Consider the following 18,442-nt stretch of genomic DNA (forward strand, 5'->3'; position numbering starts at 1 on the left):
AAGTCTTCAACCACCAACAGATGCTCAGGTTCAAGAGATGTTCTCCATACATGTGTCTCCTAAGGATGTATAAGCAAGAAACACACCTTCTCAGAGCCTTTGGTTCTCTCCGGTGGAGTCAGGCAGTGACTGCCATTCACTTCCATTCTGCCAATGAAATATCCAGTGTGTACTGTCCCTTTGAAAATTCTAAAATCTACCCCACAGACCAGAGTTGAAATCTCGCAGCCTACAGGGACCAATATAAATGAGTGAAATTGAGAGAATATAAGGTAATAGGTAGTAATGGGTCTTGGTTAACCAAAAACTCTATGTTCTATTTAAAGGGGATGCTCTTTTCCAGCTCCAGGAGATTGCTGCATTATGGGATGTGATCCCAGTGTTACCAGATCTCCCAATTTTCCAAGAGGGATCAGAACTTGGAATTTCATGTAAAGTTTCCTGTTAAAATACTGTGTGACCCAAACAAAATATGTTTGCAGGTAGGATGAGGCTGCCATCGTTCCATTCAGGACCTCTCCTTAGACTATAGGAAGCCCTGTTTCCCTAGTTATGTCACTGCTTACTTCTGGATATGTATTCTGTCCCCTCCCTGAAGAGCACTCCTTCCATTTTCAAACTCTCTCATAGGCTCAGAATTCTTCCCCTAATTCCTGAAGGACAAGAGGTAGATCATGGTTCCATCAGAAATTCTTTGATCACTTCATATGTTAAGATACTGTCCATTACTGATGTATTCGCCATTGGTGGTGAGTGGGGGTGGCCTGATGTCACATAGCCTGAAGCTGACTTAAGGGGTAGAAGCTTGGGTTCTATTCTCCTTGCTTCCCCTCACTTTCTCCTCACCCCCATCATTCCATCTCAGGCTGCTGGAACAATATTCTGAAAATGCATGTAGGCTCCAAGAAAGAAAGCACTTTACCTAATTACTTAGAGTATGAAGACTATCAAACCACAGCTGGAGAAAACCAGGGTACTGGGGAAAAAAAAACAAAACTGAATCAAAGAATTAGAAGGTTTGAAGACAACTCTGCTTAATTCTTCCAGGCCAGGTGCAATTAAAAGATAGACAGCAGCGCTTGTACTAATCCTGCAGGTCAGTGTGGTCTAATGCTTCTAGTTCCTTCTCTATCTCATTCCTCTTCATTTCTCGGAAAAGGAACAAGTGAGGGGAAAGGAAGGGGGTTGGATATATTTTTCTTGAGGGTTTATTTACCTGTCTATTCACTGAACCAATATTTATTACCTTCATTTGTTATGCATGGAGCTTACAGTCTACTGAGTGAGACACAGAATAAAAAAGCAAATTTTAAAAATCACACACAAAAAAGCAAACAACTTATAGATTGTAAAAAGTGTAATCTAGCAAATAATCAAGATAATGCAAACAATCACATTTAGCTCACATGTATATTTTGTGTGTCCATACTCCCTACCTAGGGTAGGAGCAGGTAGGTGATGTCCTTTTTGGAGGGATTCCAACAGGGAGGGGTTATGTTCGCTCTAAGTCCTGGGCAGGCAATGGTGGGGTTACTCTGGTGGTCTACTTTATGCTCTTACAGGGGATGTCAAACCCCAAGGCCCTGCAGACCTAGTGATGCTGGGACCCACTTCTCCGCTGGTGGGTTCCTGGAGCAGCTCTGAGTTCCTGGAGGAAAGAGGGACTCCAGGTGCCGGTGGAAGTTCCAGAGAAAATATAATTATCCCACAGAAAGTCATATACTCAGCAGTTTAGCAGGAAAACCTGGGTGTCCTAGCTGGAAGCTGAATCAATGTTCACTTCCAACACCTTTCAAGAAGATAATCTGCTGACAAAGGATCCAAGTTTAAACCTTCTCTCTTCCTGTACCCACCTCTGCCCACCTTGCTGTAGAGCAAGAGAATCCTGTGTGCTTGTAACACAAAAGGACAGAAGAAGAAAGGTTGTTCTGTCCTATGCAGAGAGCTCAGACCCTGGGAGAAAGCGCAGGCTGCAGACTGGAGCGATGGAGTCTCGGGTTGGTATGTCAAAGCAGCGGGCATTTACTAAACATCCCCAGATATACTACCTTGAGAACCACTGGATAATGTCTACACTCAGAGTGGACTTCCAGAAAGTTAATGAGAAGGCTAAGGGTGTGCGCCTGGACATCGCATGTGTTTGTTGTGTGTGTGTGGCCAAGTCTGTTCTACTATCTTCCTTTCCAGAGGATGGATTCAGACATTCAGTCTTTTGTTGTACTGACAAAGTCTTAAGTGAAAAAGGCTTCCAGGCAATCATAGTTTTTAAACCTTTTTCAGCCTCACTTTTGAGAAATAGTCTAGCTCCTATAAATCGTTTGGTCACTGTGACTTTAATTCTCACATCTGCCCAATCCCTGAGGAAATATGTTGGTGTAATTTGTGATCACACTCCAGCCCCCACCCGCATGACCATCTTACCCTCTTCCAACCAACAGCCGAGGTTCTCTATAAGGATACACAGAGCACTCCTCTATGTCTTTCTCACAATTACAGGAAAGGTTTTGATTCCTAAACTGAGCAAAACTAAGTAAGCGGCACTAAGTAAGCTTAAACAAAACTTACGTTTGACTGAGCCTGTGTATTGTACACAAGCCCCAGATTTGTATGACAGTCATATAACATTCACGCGAGAGTTCAAGTGGCCTCACTTCAGTGCCAGCATAGGGCCCAGCACCAAGAAAACTTACAATAAATATGTATGTAATAAATGTTAAGTAAATCATTTGACTGAATATTTTTAAGGTCAGAGACTAGTCCATGATATGATAGATCTTTTAAGTGGCTATATTTGTCATGTTCAAAGCAAATTTTCAATGAGAACTCAATAAACATCAAAAAATAGGTGAAAATATAAAACAAAATGCTTAAATGCATATATGCCCCCAATAACAATAATGACTTTCGGGTGTGCATTCATACCTATTGGCTATTTTCCTGTAAATGACAAAGCACTACTTATCCATGATTTACTTCTGTTTAGAAACACCCAATTTCTGGCAATGACAAGACCTCTTCTTGGAAAAGAGAGTTTTCAAAAACACTTATCATATGAGCGTCTCTAAAAGAGTTTTTCTTAAAGTAAGATCCACCTGCCAATTGCATTTAGCATTATATGGAGTAATTGTTTAAAATGCAGATTCCTAATCAACCATCTTATCTGAATCTAATCTCTGAGGAGTCAGGAATCTACATTTCTAACCCTTCTATTGATTCTCATACATTTTGAAGTTTTAGAACAACTGCACTAAGACCTTGAGGGTAGAGAAAGATAATTTCCAAAAAGAAACAAAAAAATGCATTGAACTTATGAAGCCTCTTTGTAGATACAGAAGGATTTTGCAAGCATTAATGACTCCATTTTTCTTTCGATGGGCACTGAAACATAACCATTACCCACTCTAAGGTTTGTGCTAGACTAGACTGAACTGGGGTGAGCACGGGCTCCTACATTGTCCCCAGCTGTGAAACAGTTCCAAAGTTGAATTTGACTCAAAGGTCTGTTGGGAACTCAGACATACTGATTAGCCCAGTAAGAAAATATCAGCCCTACTAGAGAAGCTAGAGAATCTCAGAAACCCATTCTGTACTTCCAGGGCTCTGAGGACCCAGTCTGGAGTGGGGTTGGTCTCCAGGGAGATGAACAGGCATGCACAGTGGCAAAGCACTAACAGAAGGGCCTGGCTGTGGCTTTGCTCTCCCAATACACGGGGGCAGCAGCTGCAGAGTGTCCATAAACGCGGCTGGACCTCAAAACCGGAGTGAATCACATTCTGCATCCTCAGCTGATCGCCAGCCAAGCCCAGGCACACTCCCTTAAAGGACCCAAATGGGAAGGTCAGAATCGGGGGTGATTAGCTGTGGTGCTAGCCTAGGACGTGAACTTCCTTCTCTTCAACGTCTCCATCACGACATAATGTTCATCTTTATCTCGAAATACTGGATTTCCCTATTCATAGTATGATGTGAAGTCCTCGAAGAGATAGGGGTTGGGGTACGTGAGCTCTACCAGTGGGTTTGAACCGGTTGCTCCCACCCGTTCACACACCACTCTGTATCTCTTGGGAACAAATAGGATAAAACCTTACATTTGTTCGGGTACAAAACCAACACTTACGCTAAATTAGCAAAACAAATACAAAAACTGCAAGGTTGGGTTTGTTTTTTTTAACATCTAGAAATAGGGAATCCTTCTATACTGGTATAATCCTGCTGAGTTTATGAAGACAGATGGGAAATTAAGAGAAACTTACATTACCTGGGGAAGCAACCTAAGGTTATTTTAACACAGTTTGCAACCAACATTCATCTCTGTAGACCACTTAATCATGTCAGTCACAAGAAAACAAAGATAGAATTCTCATTCTCAAATTCCCTTTCCTGTTGTGATCCTACATGGAAAATATATTCTCATTTGTAAGTGGGAGAAGAAACCATTTGCTTTCAGAGGAAAGAATTATTAGAATAGGATATATTCTGAATGCCATAACAATTTGTTCTCTCGTTTTTGGAATAAAAATAACTACAGAATAAAGACACACGTTACAGAAATAAATATGTGTAATTTGCACATATGTGTAAGTCTGTATTTTTGTCTCCCAATCTCTACTTCATCCACATATGTACATATAATATATACAATATATATACACATATAATATATACAAGTCCCATTGCCTTATTTCATAGGACAATCATACTTGAAGCTGGAAGAAACCTTAGTGTTCAATCCATCCATTTCACAGGTCAGCAAATGAGGCTAGAAGGTTCAATGTGATTTCTGCAAGGCCACATGCCTATAAGGTCATGCAAGAAAGAATATAAAAGCTTAAACTCCCCAACTCCTGGCCCAGTACTGTTTCCAAAGGACCATAGTCTTTCTTCCCTAAGGTCTCTACTGAGATCCCATACTGTACCAGTCAGAATGGCCATCATCAAAAAATCTACAAACAATAAATGCTGGAGAGGGTGTGGAGAAAAGGGAACCCTCTTGCACTGTTGGTAGGAATGTAAATTGATACAGCCACCATGGAGAACAGTAGGGAGGTTCCTTAAAAAACTAAAAATAGAACTACCATATGACCCAGCAATCCCAGTACTGGGCATATACCCTGAGAAAACCATAATTCAGAGAGAGTCATGTACCACAATGCTCATTGCAGCTCTATTTACAATAGCCAGGACGTGGAAGCAACCTAAATGTCCATCAACAGATGAATGGATAAAGAAGATGTGGCACATATATACAATGGAATATTACTCAGCCATAAAAAGAAACGAAATTGAGTTATTTGTAAGTGAGGTGGATGGACCTAGAGTCTGTCATACAGAATGAAGTAAGTCAGAAAGAGAAAAACAAATACTGTATGCTAACACATATATATATGTAATCTAAAAAAAAAAAAGGATCTGAAGAACATAGGGGCAGGACAGGAATAAAGACACAGATGTAGAGAATGGACTTGAGGACACAGGGAAGGGTAAGGGTAAGCTGAAACGAAGTGAGAGAGTAGCATTGACTTATATGCACTACCAAATGTAAAATAAATAGCTAGTGGGAAGCAGCCGCATAGCACAGGGAGATCAGCTCAGTGCTTTGTGACCACCTAGAGGGGTGGGATAGGGTAGGTGGGAGGGAGACACAAGAGAGAGCGGATATGGGGATATATGTACACATACAGCTGATCCACTTCGTTATACAGCAGAAACTAACACAACATTGTAAAGCAATTATACTCCAATAAAGATGTTAAAAAAAAGTATATAAGGAAAAGGAATGTAAAAAAGCATAAAAAGTACTTTTATTGCTCCGTCTGTAACACAGCCTGGGTATGGAAGACATCCCAACGGTGTGATCGAGTTAGAATAAACACTGCCCTCCTGCTGCTCCTAGAGATGGCCCTGTCCCCAAATCATTCAGCCCTGACAAAATTGATACTGTTGAAAACATGCATCTGCAGGAGGTGAGTAAAAATCAATGATTTCAGATCTTAGAGTCATTTGATGTTTCTTATAGCTCTTGGCAAATTCCATTCAGTTCTGTACAATAAGAGTTTACTGAGCCTTACATCAGAGGTAGCCGGTGCCCTGCCCACAGTCCCTTGGCACTCACTGTTTTCTCACAGTGATCCTCTGCCTGAGGGCTTCCTGAGATGTGGGAGTGTGCTGGATGCGTGCAGGGCTGGCCAGAGCGCCCAGGAATCAATGGCCCTTGGAGTAAACCTCAAACAATGATGCAGCTACCATATGATAAATACTCCAGCTTCCTCATGCCTCAATTGAGATCACTCTGAGGCGTCTCCTAGGCGGCCTCTTAGGAGTCTCCAACACGCACTGAGCCCAGTGCTTCACCCTGGGAACCTGCTCTCACCATGTCTTAGCTTCATTCCTTTCCCATTTCTAACAGTTACTTTCAAACTACTTGCACTCAAATCTTTGTTTTAGGGTCTGTTCTGGAGGAATCCAACCTAAGACAAGCATATATGCTCTGTACAAATCACTTTTCTATAATAGGTATCAGAGATCTGAAGAGGAAAAATATACCACCCTAGCCCTCAAAAGATAAGACCTCTAGGAATGTAACCACAAAGGTAAGACAAGAGAAGACAGAGTACACAGAGTACTTTGGGAGAAGACTGGGGATATATATAATACAACAAAAATATGTTCACTAATGAAAGACTCTCACAATAAAAAGTGGAATTTGCCGTTAAGGAATCAGCACGAAATTCTCTACACCAGGAAGGCATCAAACAACCTAAGTAGTAATGTTACACACATCAAAGAAAAAACCAAGGTGCTGATTTCACTTGGAAATATGTGTTGGAGGATTTGTCATTACTTACAACGCAAGCTTGAATGATCAATCTAAAAGGAAAGATTTTATACAACCCAGGGTTGTTTTTTGTTTGTTTGTTTATTTGTTTGCGGTACGCGGGCATCTCACTATTGTGGCCTCTCCCGTTGCAGAGCACAGGCTCCGGACACGCAGGCTCAGCGGCCATGGCTCACGGGCCCAGCCGCTTCGCGGCATGTGGGATCTTCCCGGACCGGGGCACGAACCCGTGTCCCCTGCATCGGCAGGCGGACTCTCAACCACTGCGCCACCAGAGAAGTCCCCCAGGGTTGTGTTTTAGTGGCAAGGGCAGGTACGTAAAGCCCTAAACTGGCTGGACAAGATCAATTGGCTATTTTGCATCTTGTGCCTGAAGAGTGTCAGAACTGTCTTCTCCTTCAGTTCTGTCAAAATAGACTAATTTCCGTGGAAGGCGAACAGTTAAATTTTGTGTATGTCACTAGGCTGGAAGTCAGCCATTGGGGTTTTCACTTGAGCTAGAGACTATGCCAAGGTCAGCCAAACGTTTGCAGATTGCAGACACCAGCTACATAGCCTCCTATAAATACCTCTCCTTCAGCCCAAGACAGTTACTGAGTAAAAATGACAGAACAGAGCGAGTTGAATAAAAGTAGATAAGAAACCTTAGGGCATTCCTGAGCTGATAAATGCTGGCTGTTTCATGGTGTGTGGTTCTAGCTGGGATGTCTTGTGAGCTAATGAGTAGTAAAGCATCTACCTGCCATGTGCCAGGCACCTTAAAAACACTATTTCAGCCTTAAAACAATCTAATGAACCAGGTATTATTAGTATTATTATTATTACCCTTTAACAAATGAGAAAACTGCAACTTGGAGATGCTTAGTAAGGTCTGACAGCTGTTTTGTCAGACCCTCAAATTCAAACTTCTCCCAAATTTCATGCTTTAGGGCAGGAAAGAAAGCACACCAGATTTCAGCTTCACAGTGTCCTGTCTTAGGACATGCCAAAGGTAAGTTTGAACAATTGAGCCCTCAACTGTTTGGTCAAATAACATGTAGTTCCAGTGAAAATGAGTGTTTAAAATTTTTGTTTTTGTTTTTGTTGGCTAGGCATTCTTTTGTCTACTATCAAAAGAAAATTAATTCCTCAGTTATCTAAATTACATGTAGTATACACAGAATTAATATTTATCTCCAGAAAAATCTGAAGATTTTCAAGAAAAAGCTGCAGGATTTAATATTAAGTGATTAGGATACTTTCGGAAGGATGGTGAGCACATTAAACTTCATAAGGGGATGCACACCCACACAAAAATAATAGCAAACAGTGTGAAAAATAAAATTGCCTGAATTGACTCAATTTTTTTTTCCATGGAAAAACCCTCTTGTTTATTTGAGTAAACAAAAATAAAATAAGCTGCATAGGAACAATTTTAAAGTCCAAAGAGACACCAACTTTGTTTTAAGGCTGCAGTAGCTGATACAGCATCTCCTTGCTACCTTCTCCAGCCTTCCCTGTGGACCAGAGTGATACATTCAGAAGCCTGTTAGCTAACACAGGAGTTTTTGAACACTTCTCCACTGGTTCTTCACCTGCTCATTGCCTGTCATGCCTGAGGCCTGCAGTATATCACTTAAGATTTAAAAGTAAAAATCCAGAGGGCAGGAGGAAAAAAAAAAAAAAACCCACCCCAAACAAAAACCTACCTTAAAGGTTTGGGGGAAAAACCTTTGTTTCCCCATTCTCCACTTAATTGACGGGATCCGCACCACCACCGCGATGCCCATTTTTAAAAGTGTCAAGAGGCAGTCAGCACCCAGGTGGGCTTGCAGCATGGTTTCTGCGGCCCGGGCAGTTATTGACTCAATTTTAATTAGGTGGATTTAATTAAATTTCCTTTATCAAATCTCTTAAAAATTTTTTTTCACCCTCCATTCTTCAAATCTTATCCCCTAATTTTGCTGGAATAAAGTTGTTCTACTCCACATACAGTATATTCTCTGCCTTAGTTTGGGATCCGCTTCCCCCCACCAAAGTGGACCTTGAGACAGTGATGTGGGTGCAAGGAGTTTATTTGTGAAGTGACCCAGGAAGCACCTGAAGGAGGGGGAAGGGAGACAAGGAAGGGAGGAGAGCCAATGAAGGTGCATTAGTGAATAGGTTACCACTAGGGGTAACTGGCATTCTACCTCGCTGGGAACCTCTCAGAGACTACATGAAACTCCCTTCAGAATAGTCCTGCTGAGGAGTGAGGAAGGTAGACAGTTTATCCACCATCATGGCCTTCTTCACTGGTCAAGGGGAACTGAAGGTAACCCCCCCAGCAATCATGGCCTCCTTAACTTGTTAGGCCTAGCATGTTTCTACAGCTAGAGAATGGCCTCTAGACAGAGGACAGAGAAACCTGTATGTCTGTTCAGGACTGTTTGCAAGTGCCCTGGGTCAAGGAAAAATGGGCAGGGTGCTGCCCGCATTTGCTGCACTGTGTCTGTCTACAATGAATTGCTTTATTGATCGACTTAGTTTTCAACTTTACTGGACATAATGACCTGAAAGACATAGAAAAATACATATCTCTAGCCCCCTGCCCCCATTCTGATTAAGATCAGTAGTTGGGTTCAGGAACCTGAATTTTAACAAGCACCCAATTGTTCCAAAGCAAGTGGTCCCTGGGCCACTGTGTGAAAATAATGTGCTAGTGTCGACACAGACCATAAATTCATCCCATGTGTGTTAACCAATGTCTGGGAGAGAAAAATCTCTAAATTGGCCACAGATGGATCTTACTTCCCTATGTCCCATTTTTTCAAATATAAGCTGTTGCTTGTAAGGGGAATATAATGAGAGTATGTGTATGGTTAGCACTTTGGAAGTCTAATTCTGGAAAATCACTTTAAATATAGATGCAGCCAACTGATCATGGGTCAGGGGCAAAATTACCAGATACCCTTACGGTGGAGTGACCATGCTTTTCCAACAAGATGGTGTGATGAGTAGGAGTGAATATAGGGGGAAAATAAGAAGAGTTGACATTGAAACAGAAAATGAAGTCATTGTACCTACATGTGTTGGCCAGGATTCTTAGGAAAAAAATATCTTCAAGTCTTTGTTACAGGGAGCTTGCATATAAACCAGGGCAGCTTTGGGAAGCATCAAAGCCAGACCAACTGTTGAAACCATCTTTTTCAAAGTTTCCTGGGTTATGATAAAAGGTGACATGGTACTTCTAAAAGCAATTGGCTATGCTCAGAGTTTTTTTGATGAAGTATTGTTCCTTTCACATTCTTCTCATCTGTCTGATACATATTATGGAGAGAGGGCAATGAGGGCCCTAGGGCCATGACACTTGTTCGTCTCTCTAAGAATGATGTTCTACAGTCTGGAGAGAGATGGTATCTATTGTAAGTAGTGCAGATCTGAGCTCATGTTTCCTCTCCCTGGTTCCAGGTTCTCATCATCACTTCTCTCTGACATTTCCTGTTATCAGATAAGGTATAAACTTAAAATATCCAGAAGTATCCTGGTTTCCCAAAGCCTTTCGGATAAATACATTGCTTAATATGGCCTGCAAGGTACTTCATGACCTGGCCTCTGTCTGCCTTGCCAGTCTCCTCTGTCACTAATCCCTGTCTTATCCTTTAAGCTCCAGCCTTATTAAAACTCTTCCAGCTTTTCAATTCTCTGTAGATCCTTAGCTCTTGGCTCATGCCAAGCTGTCTCTTCCTCCTAGAAGACTCCCCCCTCCTCCTTTTCCTTCAGTTGAGTGAACACTCACTAGTCTTCAGGTATCGCTCTAAATGAGCTTTCTCTGGGATGCTTCCCTGGCCCCTTTGGAAGGTGAGTCAGAGCTGTTATAGGAATCTTTGTAGGCCTTGGGATCTAACACTTTTGAAGGCTCCTCCTCACATCACAGTGAAGTAGATTCAGATATAATACATTATACATAATTGTTCTTGCTATAAATATTAGGAGATGATTTTTATATTTCTGCTTTTGAAATTATTTGGCTATGAATAATTTAATTTGCTATTGATTATGACAGGGTCAAGAGTTACAGGTTTGGTTGCTAACTCAGTTAATAACCAGCTGTGTGACCTTAGACAAGTCACTAAACCTCTCTGAATCTCAATTATCTGATCTGAAACAAGAGAGATTTGCAAAGTGATCTAGGCCCCCATTTAGCACTAAGAACCTTTATTCTTAACTGTGAGGAGAGATATTTTTGGTGCTGCTAAATGTCTGGGGGTAGGAGTGGGACAAGGATTCTTTACTCCACTGACATAACAGGCAACAAGGAGATACAGCCACTGGTAGGCACTCTGGCCAGAGCTGCCAGTTGAGTAGAAAAAGACAGTTCCACAAATATGTGTAGAAAAGACAGTAGTTCTAAAACTGAAAATAAGAACAATCATTATTTTATATAATGAACAATCTAATATACCACCCTATAACCAGAGAAAAATCCAGGGCACTCAAATATATTTTCCTAAATATGTTTTTCTAAACAAGACTGACAATTGAAGCATGACTATAAATATTTATAGTAATGCCCCCAAGGTTTCTGTTGGTGACAAACATGTAGTATGTTCTGTAAAAAAATAAGCCAGTGTTAGAAAGAGCAACCCTCACTATTGTTTCAATTAATTCTACACTGAGAAATGATATGAGACTGCAGATTTTTTGTGAATGAGTTTAAGTTACAGAAGAAGTAGCCTGTTTCTATCTTTGTACAAAGGTATTTTCATATTTCATACTATACACATCAATAACTTAGTGTAATCTTAAAAGGGAGTTATTTTTTCTCTGATAGAAAAAGTAATCAAGTTCTATGCAAAAAATGTACTTCTAATCCCAACACCCAGAGACGAACACTGATTTTTGCATATACCTTTTCTTTCTAGGCAGTTATATAGCCACATATGCATATTTCCAAAATGGCATCACGTTTTACAGCTGTGCTGCAGAATTTGAATGGAGAGGTTATCTGGCTTGGAGGCTACAATATCTACTGCCATGACCCGAACACACCTGGCATGTCTGAGAAGTCAATGCAGCTGATGGTCCACAAAACAACATTTTCCATGAACTAATCTGCATGGAAAAAGGGGAAGGAAAAACACGAATAGAGGAGACAAGTGTGTCTGCCTTAGGTTTTGGTTCTTCCACGAGTACGTGGATTCAGTCAGGTCTGAGTTCTGTGAACAGAAGGCTGTAGAGACACAGCAGCTCCCCCTGATGTTCAGGTGACCAAGTGAAACATCAAGTTGGGAGCAGGGTTTTCTCCTATCCTCTGTGTAGACAAGTACCAGTGGCTGAGATATTAGCATCCCCCATGGGAGCAAAGCCAGCAGTGGTAGGGATGAGGCACCTTTTTTTTTTTTTAGATGTTGGGGGTAGGAGATTATTAATTAATTTATTATTTTTGCTGTGTTGGGTCTTCGTTTCTGTGCGAGGGCTTTCTCTAGTTGTGGCAAGCGGGGGCCACTCTTCATCGCGGTGCACGGGCCTCCCACTATCGCGGCCTCTCTTGTTGCAGAGCACGGGCTCCAGACGCGCAGGCTCAGTAAGTAGTTGTGGCTCATGGGCCTAGTTGCTCCGCGGCATGTGGGATCCTCCCAGACCAGGGTTCGAACCCGTGTCCGCTGCATTAGCAGGCAGACTCTCAACCACTGCGCCACCAGGGAAGGCCGGGATGAGGCACCTTTATGTGGCTTCTTTGCTTGAGAAAATGGATATGCATGGCTGGAGCTGATGAACAAAATTCTCTAATTCTCTGGGTAACAAGAGCCCAGAGACTGCTTCATGAGCATTGGTATCAATCCCAGGCTTAACCAGGGAAGACTGGAGAGCTTCTGGAATCCTCCATGAGCAGGTGTGAGCAATAGACAGTAGAGAACAGACTTGCGGTTGCCAAGGGGGAGGGAAGGATTGAGATTTTGGGATTAGCAGATGCGAACTAGTATATATACGATGGATAAACAACAAGGTCCTACTGTATAGTACAGGGAGCGATATTCAATATCCCGTGATAAACCATAATGGAAAAGAACATCAAAAGGAATGTATATATATGTATAACTGAATCACTTTTCTGTACAGCAGAAATTACAGAACATTGTAAATCAACTATGCTTCAATTAAAAAAGTGTGCTTTTGGGGTCAAAAGGGGAGTATAAAGTCTTGAAGATTTTGGGACACAGTGCCAAGCTGCTTCTCCCTACAGATTGCTATTTCAACATTCCTATAAATTATAATTTTTATATGCTATGAGATAGATTTGAATTCGAGGGTTTTTTTTTGTTGTTGTTTTAGAATAAATGATCATAACATTGCATTGGTTTAAAAATTAGGCTTGAATCCTAATTCCAAGATTACATCAAGAGAAATACAAAGAGTTTGGCCAGCCACACATATCGGTGACAACTTAGACTGCTTCATATTATATTTAAAGGATGAATTTTATAAGAAAAATGCATCACAAAGCAAAGAATGAATTCACCTGCAGCCTGTGCAAAATAATATACTGCAGTAGGGACACGATGTTTTTATAGCTCTTGAAGAATATAACTGTTCAGTCCAGAGTCTGTCATTACTTTGGCATGATTGTCTGGGCTCGTGACCCATAGGGTAGAATGTAAAATTCTATGAGGATCAGAGTATTGGTGCATTCATGCAACATCATGAAGAATGCTTGGTTTAAGGTGCTATGTCAATTATTAGGGAAACTGATAGGAAGCATGCTACCACATTGTATACAGCATGGGAATAAGGTGGTCTGGAAAACGACACAAAGTAGGTGGCTGAGTTAAGGAAAGCATTCTTGGGTAGAACCTGGGACACGGCACTTGGGTGTGGATGGTTCTCAACATTGGTATTTTGATAATATGAAAAATAGATACCTAAATATTGGCATCGTCCTTTTGCCCCAGTACTGCAAACAGTAGTCAAAATGATGATTAAATAAGGAAATGCATGGGAAAGTACTTTATAACGTGCATTTGTCATTGCAAGTTTTAAAAGACCACAGATTTTTCATTACTTTGTTTGAAACCTTACCCGATAACATCTCAATATATTCTAAAAACATTATCCCCCTAAGACCAGGAATGTTGCATATCTGAGGATTAATCTGCCAGAGTTCCTCTCTAATTGTCAGGGGTTTGGTGTCCATGTATATGTGTGTGTGAGTATGTGTTTGGTTAGTTTTATTTTTCATCTTTGTTGATTTTGTTTTATATTGGGTAGAATCTGTTATTTTAAATTATTTTTATGCTAACATTTATTAACCACTTATTACTTAACAAGCACTTTCAGGCGTATTACCTCATTTCTCAAAAGTGCTCAGGAAGAAGCTGTTTCTATTTCCACTTCACAGATGAAGCAACTGAGGTTCAAAGAAGGTGCGCAAGTTTCTAGCAGCAGTAAATGGCAGAGCCAGGACTCAAACCCAGTGCTTCTGACATCAAGTTATTTTCTCATTCTACTCTACTATGTATGAGGATAAGATTTTGATACTTTCTCCTTGCAAGAACCAGCAGAGTTTTTTCTTTTTCTTTTAAAAGGAGAAAAAGATCCCAATGTGACTTAAATATAAATGCAATCTAAGTCTCAGAAACAAGGCAATCAGAGCTGCTAAATCTTAGCAGCTGCAAGTAAAGAGCAGAAAGCAAGGCCAAGCAACTCTTCTTTTAAAATTTGAGGCGCATGAAACAAAGATACTGAAATGGCACTCATTGTCCAAAAATGATGAGGCGGAATTCCTTAACTTCTGGCCCTGGAGAAAGACACTCAGAATCACCCAATTCTTGCAGAACATCATGAGATTATTTACCTTCAGGCTGGGATTTATAACAATCACCTTGTAGGTTACAGCTGAGAAAAATGAGTTGTCAAAAAAGGCAACGACAATTGCAAGTACAAGCAACTGTCAAAATGATAAAACTGTCACATCTATACATATCAAGCAACAGTTGCATTCATTATGTACAACTCCTGGTACTTAATACTGTCTGCCAAGGAAGCTAAGCTCCATTTAGAGTTTTGCTGTTAGCACAAATATATTTGAAAGAGACTTGACTGAGTTTTTCATGATTTTACAGAGAATGCAGTGAAATTGTCTTGAGAGGAATCCACTGATATCTGGGGAAGATTTGTCAAAAGGGGTATCTCAGCCTTAAGTATTTTGCAAAAGTACACCAGTATTGATTTTGGGGACATGTGAGATCTCAAACAGCTTGTATTCTTATTTTTAGGGAAAAAAATTATACTTCAATGACCAGTTTGAGTGTGTTTTCCCTCAGGGAAATTCTCCGTTTGTAGATCTTTAAGCATGGGAGGTATTGTTGAAATGACAGAGAAAAGGAGAGAGAGAAGGAAAGCATGGAGAGAGGGAGGGGGATCAGAAATATAGTAAAAGGGAGAGACAGAGGTAGGGAAGGCAGAGGGAGAGAAAGAGAAAAATGGACTAAGGACGAAAACCACAAAGAATATTTGATTATTTTGATCGCTTTTTTGAAGATACTTTGTTGTACATGTGTCCTCACCCAAAATTAATATTATTGATTTCAAGGAGTAAAAATGAGGATGAGGAAGTTGATGTCCTCATGTTCATTTATAGGTTGGTAACTTTCTACCACTTTACCTACACCCTCTGACTTTTCTAGCTTTTGTCTAGTTCAGCATTTGCTCTTTTTTACTTGCTCTAGTAGAACCAGATCAGTGAAGAGATGAAAGCTGGCCAGAAATATTGTTGTGGGACATATCGGAACTTTAGTGATTCTGAAGTTCCCTCTCATTAGTGATAGAAAAGTTTATATTCTGGCCCTTAAAGTCATTAGTCTCTTGTCAAGGCCCTTCCATTTAAGAGGCTTAAGCCAGCATGGAAAGGTACTTTTTTTTTTTTTTTTTTTTGCGGTACGCGGGCCTCTCACTGTTGTGGCCTCTCCCGTTACGGAGCACAGGCTCCGGATGCGCATGCTCAGCGGCCGCGACTCACGGGCCCAGCCGCTCCGCGGCATGTGGGATCTTCCCGGACCGGGGCACGAACCCGCGTCCCCTGCATCAGCAGGCGGACTCTCAACCACTGCGCCACCAGGGAAACCCGGAAAGGTACATTTTAAGGATTAGCTGACACTGGGAGATGTATACGAGACGTTTTTCTGAATATCTAACATTCGAGGTCTTGGTTTCTGGAAGCACCTGCATTACCCATTGCATATCATACTTCTCAATCTGTTCTGCTGTCCTCCCACTGTTAATCCCCTCATTTCAGCCCATTACCTTCTGTATGTACTCTCTTAATCTACAAACTTTGCTCTCTCTCCAGTGACATCGTAACCCTTATTTTGGTTTGTGACATTCAAGGATTACCTAGAGCAATGCTCTCCTGACTTGTTACCGTCATGAGAGCTTTCCTGCTGCATGCTGCTTTGTCAGATAGCCTCTCTAGCACTGTTTCAGCCTTCTAAGTGAAAAATTCACCCAGAAGGCAGGCTCCTGCTTTGTCAGCACATTTGAATTTTAGAGACTGGTTGGCATCTATTCTCCTCACCAATTGCCACAAATAAAACACACACCCCCGGCCCCATCAGTGCTCCACCTGTGGGCACTTTGTGTCTCTCATCCCCACCCTCCATCTCCCACACATGTTAAACATGGCCCAACAGCCATGGACCTGCAAAAAACTTGGTGAGATCCAAGTTACAGAAACCTAGTTAGTATGTAAAGTATGCAAAAAGAGCAAAACACTTAATGACTTGGGAGAGAAAAATAAGTTCTAAAAAAGTGAGTGTTGAATGAATGAATGCATTCATGGAACAAAGATGGCATGAAAACATTCTAATGCAAACATCTACAAGCAATGGTTAGCGTTTTTCTTTCTTTTTAATTCACAGGTGAGCTCAATCAAAAAGCATACCGAAAATAAGAGTGGTAACTGAGTAAACTGATGATAGGTGAACCTAAGTGGGACTAGAGAAAGGGGTACATGTCAATCTTAGTAACAAGGTTTGGGTTTTAATGTCCATGAGGATAGGACATCCTGAGGACTTGAGTTGGAACTGAGACTCCTATGTAAAACCCAGAATTCCTGAAAGCTTGCTTTTCACTTCCGAGAAGAAGTGTTCTATGTAAATCCACCTGCTGGCACAGGAAGACTACAAGGAAGATGAACTTTGATTATACTTTGGGATTGTGCAAATTTGACTTACAAATATAGTAGTGTAAACCCAAGAGAAACATGCATGTAAAAACTTTCCAAAGAGGTACTCTTAAACCCTAAGGCCCAGAAGCATTCTACAGAGGAAGCAAGCTCTGCCGAAAATGAGCTAAGAATAATTAAAAATAGAAATAAACAATCCACCATGAGCTAGAGACAACGGACACAACATACAGGAGGATCACAATATCAGGAATTTCAGAAAAGAGAATAATCTGAAAGAATAAAAAATAAAAACCATAAGCATAGAAATACCATAAAAACAGATTTTTTTTAAATGCACATAGAACTTCTAGATATTAAAAAAAGATGGGTTAAGAGACATGGACTATAGAAAGAATGAGAAAATCCAACATACATCAAATAGAAGAAGAGAACAGAGAATGGAGGAAGAGAATATTTGAAGATGTGATGTCTGAGAGTTTTATAGAATTGGTATAAACATGGCTTCATATTCAAGATGTAAAACAAGTCCTAGCCAGTATAAATACACACTTAGACATGTTATACTGAATTTCAGGACACCAAAGAAAAATGTAAAAGCAACTGGAGAGAAAAAGTGGATTACCTATTAAGAACAGTAATAAGAGAAAAGAGTTTTTATAGCAACAATAAAGACATGGGATGGAAAGAGAGTGAAATGGATTAACATTATGAAAGTTCTGAGAGTAGAAAATAAACTAGTCAATCTAGAATTCAATGCCAAGAGAGATCACCATTCCAGATTAATTGTAATGTAAAGATGACTTCAGATAAATATTAAGAAGTTTTACAATTCACTAGATCCTTCCTGAAACAACTACTAAGGGATAAATTTCATGAGGAAATTAAATCCTGAAGGAGAAGAATAAAAGGAGGAATGGTAAGAAAAAAACCTCCAAACTGATGAATATGCGGGTAAGTCACTGAAGCCCTGACTGAAAAATTAACGAAAAATTTAAGGAAGATATAAAAATCATGAATGACACTCCAGGTCCTGAAGTGACCTAAAAATAGCATTAAAAGAAGCATAGAGCTATTGATTAACCTCAATTTTTGTTGTTTATATATTTAAAATTTAGGACTAAGCTTTAAAAGAATAGAAATAAAATCTATAATTTGTAACATAAAGGGGGATTCAAACAAGGAATCTAATTTAGAAGGCAGAACAGAAAAACTAAGTCCATGCTTATTTATAATTTAATATTGAAACACTTGAAGTATTTCCTTTAAAATCAGCAACAAGGTAAGGATGTCCTCTACCACTGTCTTTATCCAATATTACACTGGGGGCCTTAGCCAAAGCAATAAGAAAAACAAATTAATTGTAACAATCAGAAAAGAAAAAACAGATCTGCTACTACTTGCAGATTATATAACTGAAAAAAAATCTAAGAAATATACAGATACTAGTAAAACCAATAATCAAG

The 18,442-nt window shown here is 40.4% G+C and overlaps 1 protein-coding gene across 3 annotated transcripts in view; it reads right to left on the minus strand.

The window, feature by feature from the left end:
* Nucleotides 1-18,442, minus strand: part of PLPPR1 (phospholipid phosphatase related 1) — a 269,965-nt gene that overhangs the window by 100,718 nt on the left and 150,805 nt on the right. The window lies entirely within an intron of this gene.

Source organism: Lagenorhynchus albirostris, chromosome 7 (genome assembly GCF_949774975.1).
Source record: "Lagenorhynchus albirostris chromosome 7, mLagAlb1.1, whole genome shotgun sequence".
NCBI classification, from domain to species: Eukaryota; Metazoa; Chordata; class Mammalia; order Artiodactyla; family Delphinidae; genus Lagenorhynchus; species Lagenorhynchus albirostris.